Source organism: Nicotiana tomentosiformis, chromosome 1 (genome assembly GCF_000390325.3).
Source record: "Nicotiana tomentosiformis chromosome 1, ASM39032v3, whole genome shotgun sequence".
Taxonomy (NCBI): Eukaryota; Viridiplantae; Streptophyta; class Magnoliopsida; order Solanales; family Solanaceae; genus Nicotiana; species Nicotiana tomentosiformis.
Window position 1 is genome coordinate 29,369,091 of NC_090812.1, and position 6,610 is coordinate 29,375,700.

Consider the following 6,610-nt stretch of genomic DNA (forward strand, 5'->3'; position numbering starts at 1 on the left):
AAATAATTATTTTAACCACGTTAGACGATGTAATGATAAGAAGTTGTCACACTTGCAGCTTAAATACGTTCTTTTTAATTTGATCCAGAGCAGCCAAGGTTCAGTATACTCTTCTAACAAGTCTTTTATTGATGAAGCTGACTGTGAATCTATTACACATTACTACTATTTATACATATTTTTAAAGCTCTTAACGATGTCTTAAACTAGGCTTTAGGATTATTCTCTAAATGACAAAATGCAAGCCAATCCATGTCTCGTATCAGTGTAGGGGTATTTATTATAGGGATCTTTACATAAATAATTTTGGATATTATAAATAGGGATATTCTATGGTAGATTTTGGATTCAATTGGGCCGGATATACAAATTGGACTAAATAATTTGTCCAAATCCTTCCTTTGTATACTGGGCCTCGTCTGTGGTTCTGAATTGGGCCGTGGACTGCCCAATATTGTTCAACACTTTCAGACAACATATAAAGAATTTGGAATGTTTTAACGCGTGGCACAAGTGCCAAATAAAGCTAAGTACTAACAGAAGGTTAATGCATGTTTTTGTATATGTAAGGTGAATAGGTGATGAACCAAGCAAATCTCATGTTATACTAAATGGAATATCTTAATGATAAGACAGAAAACAGGACAGCTGATAGGTTAAAAGAAAAAGGGGCACACACAATATAAGTACTGTAATTAGCAGGGCCGGCTCTAACGTGAGGAGGGATAAGGCATGTGACTTAGGCCACTAAATTTGGGGGCTCTATTTTTTAAAAAGAATAGGTTTATAGGTATTTTAAAAATAATATTTAGTACTTTTTAATACAAAATTAGAGTTTTTAATATAAAAGAAAATAAAACTCTTTAGATATGTAAATAAAGTAATAATTTAACATATTTAAAAATGGATAGATGAATAGTTTTCGCAACGTTTCACTTTTACTCCTTCATTAGATAATGTATACAAAAATTCACTCTCCCTTTCTTAATATGTCCAAGTCAATCTTTCTTTTCTCCAATCTCTTTATATTTCAGAAACCCCTATATATTTTCTGTCTTTCTCTTTAATATTCTTACTCACTTTCTTTCTCCAATATTTCATTACTCACTTTCTTTCTACAAGATTTTATTAGCTCCACTGTTCAACAATACTTTTAAGCTTCCAATAATTCTATACTTCTATTGCTCTATAAAATATTATCTAATATCAACAATATCTCAAGAAAAATTAAATGAGCTGGCTATATTATCAATTGAATATAGATAATTAGAGAAAATCAATTATAAAAAAGATTATTAACAACTTTGTATTTCAAAAAGTTAGAAGAATATATTTCAAATAAAACGTATGTTATAACTATCTTTTAAAAATTTAGGCCACATATTAATCTTTGGCCTTAGGCCCCGCATATCCTTGAGCCGCCCCTGGTAATTAGTAAGATAATTGAAGTGCTCCATTATTCAATTCTACTTTACCCCCTTAACCTTTTTAGTGTCAGGAAATAATACCCCCTCACCTCTTGAATAGGAAAGAGAGCCCCTCTTAACTAAAGAATCAACAAGTATAATGAGAAAACTATCACCGAAAAACTCAACGGGCTTTTAAGATAATTAAATCTACTTTAAGAAACTTAATTTGGTTGATTCTAATACATATAGTATATTTTATTTTATTTTGTGGATCTTGTTATCCTCGTATGCGAACATCTAGCTCCAATGACATTCCAAATTATTTGTGCCAACTAATAAAGGTTGACGAATAAATAGATTTAAGTCATGGTGCTGCCTAATCTCATAAATAGTCACGAAATTGATGTGTGGCACCAACTAGTAGCTAGTATAGCTTTGAGTTATTATAGTAGAATACAATGTTGACAAACCGGTAATGGGTTAAATATTATTTTAGTTTATCTTTTCGTTAGTTACTTTGCTACAGATAACTCTGCACGCGCCATAAAAAGGAGAATTCGACTTGGTTTTTTCCATATGCTTTGATATTGGCATCAAACAAGCTTAGCCCCCCTCCAGCCAAGGGAGCAAATATGTCTTCAAGTAGAGAAACTATTGACATGCTTCATGCCTGCCAATTTTCTGCTAAATTTATGTTTATCTGCAACTACTGCCTTTGTTAGCATATCCGAAGGATTTTCATCAGTGTGTATCTTCTCAACCTCAAATAATTTATCTTCCACAGCCATTCTTATCCAATGATACTTTCTATTTATATGTTTAGTCTTAGAATAAAAAGTGGAGTGCTTGGTGAGACAGATAGTACTCTGATTATCACGAAATAAGATGTACCTTGGCTGCTCGAAGCCAAGATCATTAATAAACTCTTCCATCCATAATAGTTCTTTGGCACCTTCTGTTATAGCAATATATTCGGCTTCTGTGGTAGATAGAGTTATGCACTTCTGAAGTCTAGATTGCCAAGAAACAACTCCTCCTACAAAAGTGATCAAATAACTGGAAGTGGATCTTGAATTATCAAGATTGCCTCCTAAATCAGAGTCTGTGTAACAAACAAGTTTAGGCTTGCCATTGCCAAAGCACAGCTTCAAATCTGCAGTACCTTTCAAATACCTTAATATCCATTTTACTGCATCCCAATGTTCTTTTCCAAGATTAGAAAGAAATCTACTAACAGTACCAACGGCATGTGCAATATCTGGTCTAGTACAAACCATAGCATACATCAAGCTACCAACAGCAGAAGAGTAAGGAGTACAGACATCTCCTTTTTCTCTTCATCAGTAGATGGACTCTGACTACTACTCAATTTGAAGTGTTTAGCAAGAGGAGTACTAACCACTTTTGCATCTGTCATATTGAACCTCTTGAGTACCTTCTCAATGTATTGCTTTTGAGATAAAAATAACTCATTTCTATCTCTATGTCGGTGGATTTGAATGCCCAAGATTTTCTTTGCTGGCCCCAAGTCCTTCATCGCAAACGATTTGCTCAACTGCTTCTTAAGGACTACAATTCTGGATTTATTCTTGCTAACAATAAGCATATCATCCATGTAAAGCGATAAGATAATAAAATCGTCATCAGAAAACTTCTCGAAGAATACACAGTGGTCTGAAGAAGTTTTCTTGTACCCTTGTTCTTCTATGATAGATTCAAACTTCAAATAACATTGCCCTTCTTTTGGCCAAAACCTTTAACAACTAACCTCTCCTTGTATCTAGGCGCAAAGGTATGGTTATCTTGCTTTATTCTAAATATCCATTTGTTAGATACAGCTCTCTTACCTTTCGGCAATTTCACTAACTCATATGTGACATTCTCAAGGAGTGACTTCATCTCATCTTCCATGGCTTCAATCTACTGATCTTTTTGAGTATCTTGCATGGCTTCATCATAATTCTCAGGTTCTCCCATGTCAGTTAAAAAGTACATACTCATCAGGAGGATAGAGCATGGATCTTTGTTTCTCCCTTGTAGATCTTCTAATAGAGGTTTCAGGAGCATTCAAAGTAGTTGCCTGAGCAGGAATTGGTTGCTAATCAACCACACCTTCATCAACTGGAGCATCTATAACATCTCCACCATGATGATTATTTTGATCTTGATCACTATCTTCATTATTGTCTTGGGTTCCTTCATGTGCAATAGGTGCCTTAGCAATTGAAATTGGATCAATATCAACTAAGCTCTCATTACTATGAGAATCTATCTTCTCAGCTTTATCAATATCTTCAATAGTCTGGTCTTCAAAGAATATTATATCATGACTTCTAATAAGTTTATTGTCAACTGGATCATAAAAACGATACCCAAACTCATCTTGACCATAACCGATAAAGATGCACTGCTTAGTTTTGACATCCAATTTTGATCTCTCATCTTTAGGAACATGCACACAAGCTTTACACCCAAAAACTCTCAGGTGATCATAAGAAACATCTTTGGCAAACCAAACTCTATCTGGGACATCACCATCCAAAGCTATAGTAGGAGACAAATTAATAACATAGGCAACAGTGTTAAGTGCTTCCACCCAAAATGTATTTGGAAGTTTAGCTTCTGAAAGCAAGCATCTAACTCTTTCAACTAGAGTTCTATTCATCCTCTCTGCCAAACCATTCAACTGAGGTGTCTTGGGCGGAGTTTTCTGATGACGAATTCCTTGTTCCTTGCAATAGTCATCGAAGGGACCACAATATTCACCACCATTGTCAGTGCGAATACATTTTAATTTCTTCACCGTTTGTCTATCAGCTAAGGCCTGAAATTCCTTAAACACGCCAAGTGCTTGATCTTTAGATTTTAAAGGATACACCTAGAGCTTACGATAATGATCATCAATGAAGGTCACAAAGTAAAGTGCACCACCTTTTGACTTTACTTTAAAAGGACCACACAAATCAGAGTGTACTAGCTCTAATAAATCGGGCTTTCTTGAGGGAGGATGGCTATGAAAGGAAACCCTTTTCTGTTTGCCAGCTAAACAATAGATACATCTTTTCAGCTTTGCTTGTTTCACTCCAGAAAGCAAACTTTTCTTAGCCAAACACGTAATCCCCATCTCACTCATATGACTCAATCTTCTGTGCCACAATTCTGATAAAGTGTCACTTTTCACCAGATATATGGAGTCATTAAAAATAGAGCCCTGTGTCACATATAAATGACCAGACTTGACTCCTCGAGCCACTACTAACGAGCCCTTGGTGAGCTTCAATTGTCCATTAAAGAGGGCATTATGGTAACCTTCATTGTCTAATCTTCCTGCGGAGATCAAATTGAAAGGAAAGTCTGGATCATGCTTGACATCTTGAAGAACTAACGTTGAACCATTATTAGTTTTCAAACAAACTGTGCCAACAGCAAACACCTTAACTTCACTGGCATTGCCCATCTTTAATACTCCAGAATCAACAGGAGTATAAGATGAGAAAAAGTCTTTTCTTGGTGTGACAGGTGAGGTAGCTCCAGAATCTACTATCCAGCTCGTCTCATGGGATACCAAATTGATGACGTTTTTTTCATAAGCAAAAAGAAGGTCATCTAGAACAATAGCAGCAACATTGTTCTCATTATTTTCAACTTTCTTTCCTTCTCTAGTGTCTTGCTTCAGCTTGTGGCAAAACCTTTTGATGTGTCCTTTCTTGCCACAGTGGTTGCATGTAATATTATGGTATTTGGACCTTGACTTACTTCTACTTTTACCTTTATTCCTCGAGCCTCTTGTTCTATCTCTCCCCCGGTCTTCTGTAACCAAGATATCTGCTTGTGAGGACGAACCCTGAGATTTTCTCCTTACTTCCTCTTTCAACACACCACTCTTGGCATATTCCATGGTCACCTTACCTCCAAGAGCTGAATTTGTCAAATAAACATGAAGAATTTCCCAAGAGTCTGGCAGAGTATTAAGAAGCCAAAGTCCTTGTATCTCATCATCAAAATTAACTTACATTCCAGACAGCTGATCAAGGACGCCCTGAAAATTATTTATGTGATCAAGGATAGGGCTGTCTTCCTTGTATTTAAAGGATATCAATTGCTTTAGCAGGAACAATTTGTTGTTCCCAGTTTTTGAAGCATAAAGAGTCTCTAGCTTTTCCCACAATGATGTCGCATGTGTCTCATTCACAATATGGTTGCGAATATTATCTTCAACCCATTGTCGTATATATTCACATACTTGTTGGTGCTCAAAATCCCAATCTTCATCAGATATAGTCTCGGGTTTATGAGCTGCAAAAACGGGTAGATGCATCTTCTTCACGAACAACAAATCTTTCATCTTGCTTCTCCAAACATTGTAATTTCTCCCATTTAAACATACAATCTTGCTCATATTCGCCTCCATTCCGTAATAACTTGGATAAATAACCAAGGCTTTGATATCACTGTTATGTCGAGGAAGAGGCAAACCCGAAAATAAAGAAGATATAGAACACCAAATTTTAACGTGAAAAACCCTTCAAATCGAATGTAAAAACTACGGGATCACAAAGATCCAAAAAACTCCACTATAATAATAAGAGGGTTACAAAAGTTCTCCAAATTGGCTTCACAACAAGTGCCAAACACGGAGCAACAAGAGCAACGAAAAAATAAATTGAAGAAAGAGGAGAAGTCACAAAACTGGAACTTCTGTTCGGGGCACGAAATCAGATTTTACAGGCTATAAAATCCGATCTTACCGTTTAAATCAACGATCAAGATGTTATGAATACTCAGTCAAAATTTTAGTTCGATCCAACGGTTAACAAATCAGTAAAAGGTATTTGAAATTGGCTGGTCGGAATAAAATCTGCAGCAAAACAAATACTTTTCTTCTCTCTTCTCTTTTGATGAAAGCTCTCCCAAAAACCACTCTTATGTGCTTAAGTCTTTCAAAGACTTATATCAATAAGTATAGAACAATTCTCTAAGGTTGTCCTATTTATAGATAATGAGTGGTGCTTTCTCTTAAAGCCAAAACCAATTCTAAATAGGAATAAAAATTGAATCCAATTCCAAATAGGAATGGAAACCAAAAGAGAATATGATTAGACCATTGGGCTTTGGCTAGACAACATGGGCATGGGCCCAACAAAATTGATATTAGCCGTAATTGTTGAATAATGAAGAATAAAGGTTAATTGCCAGATACA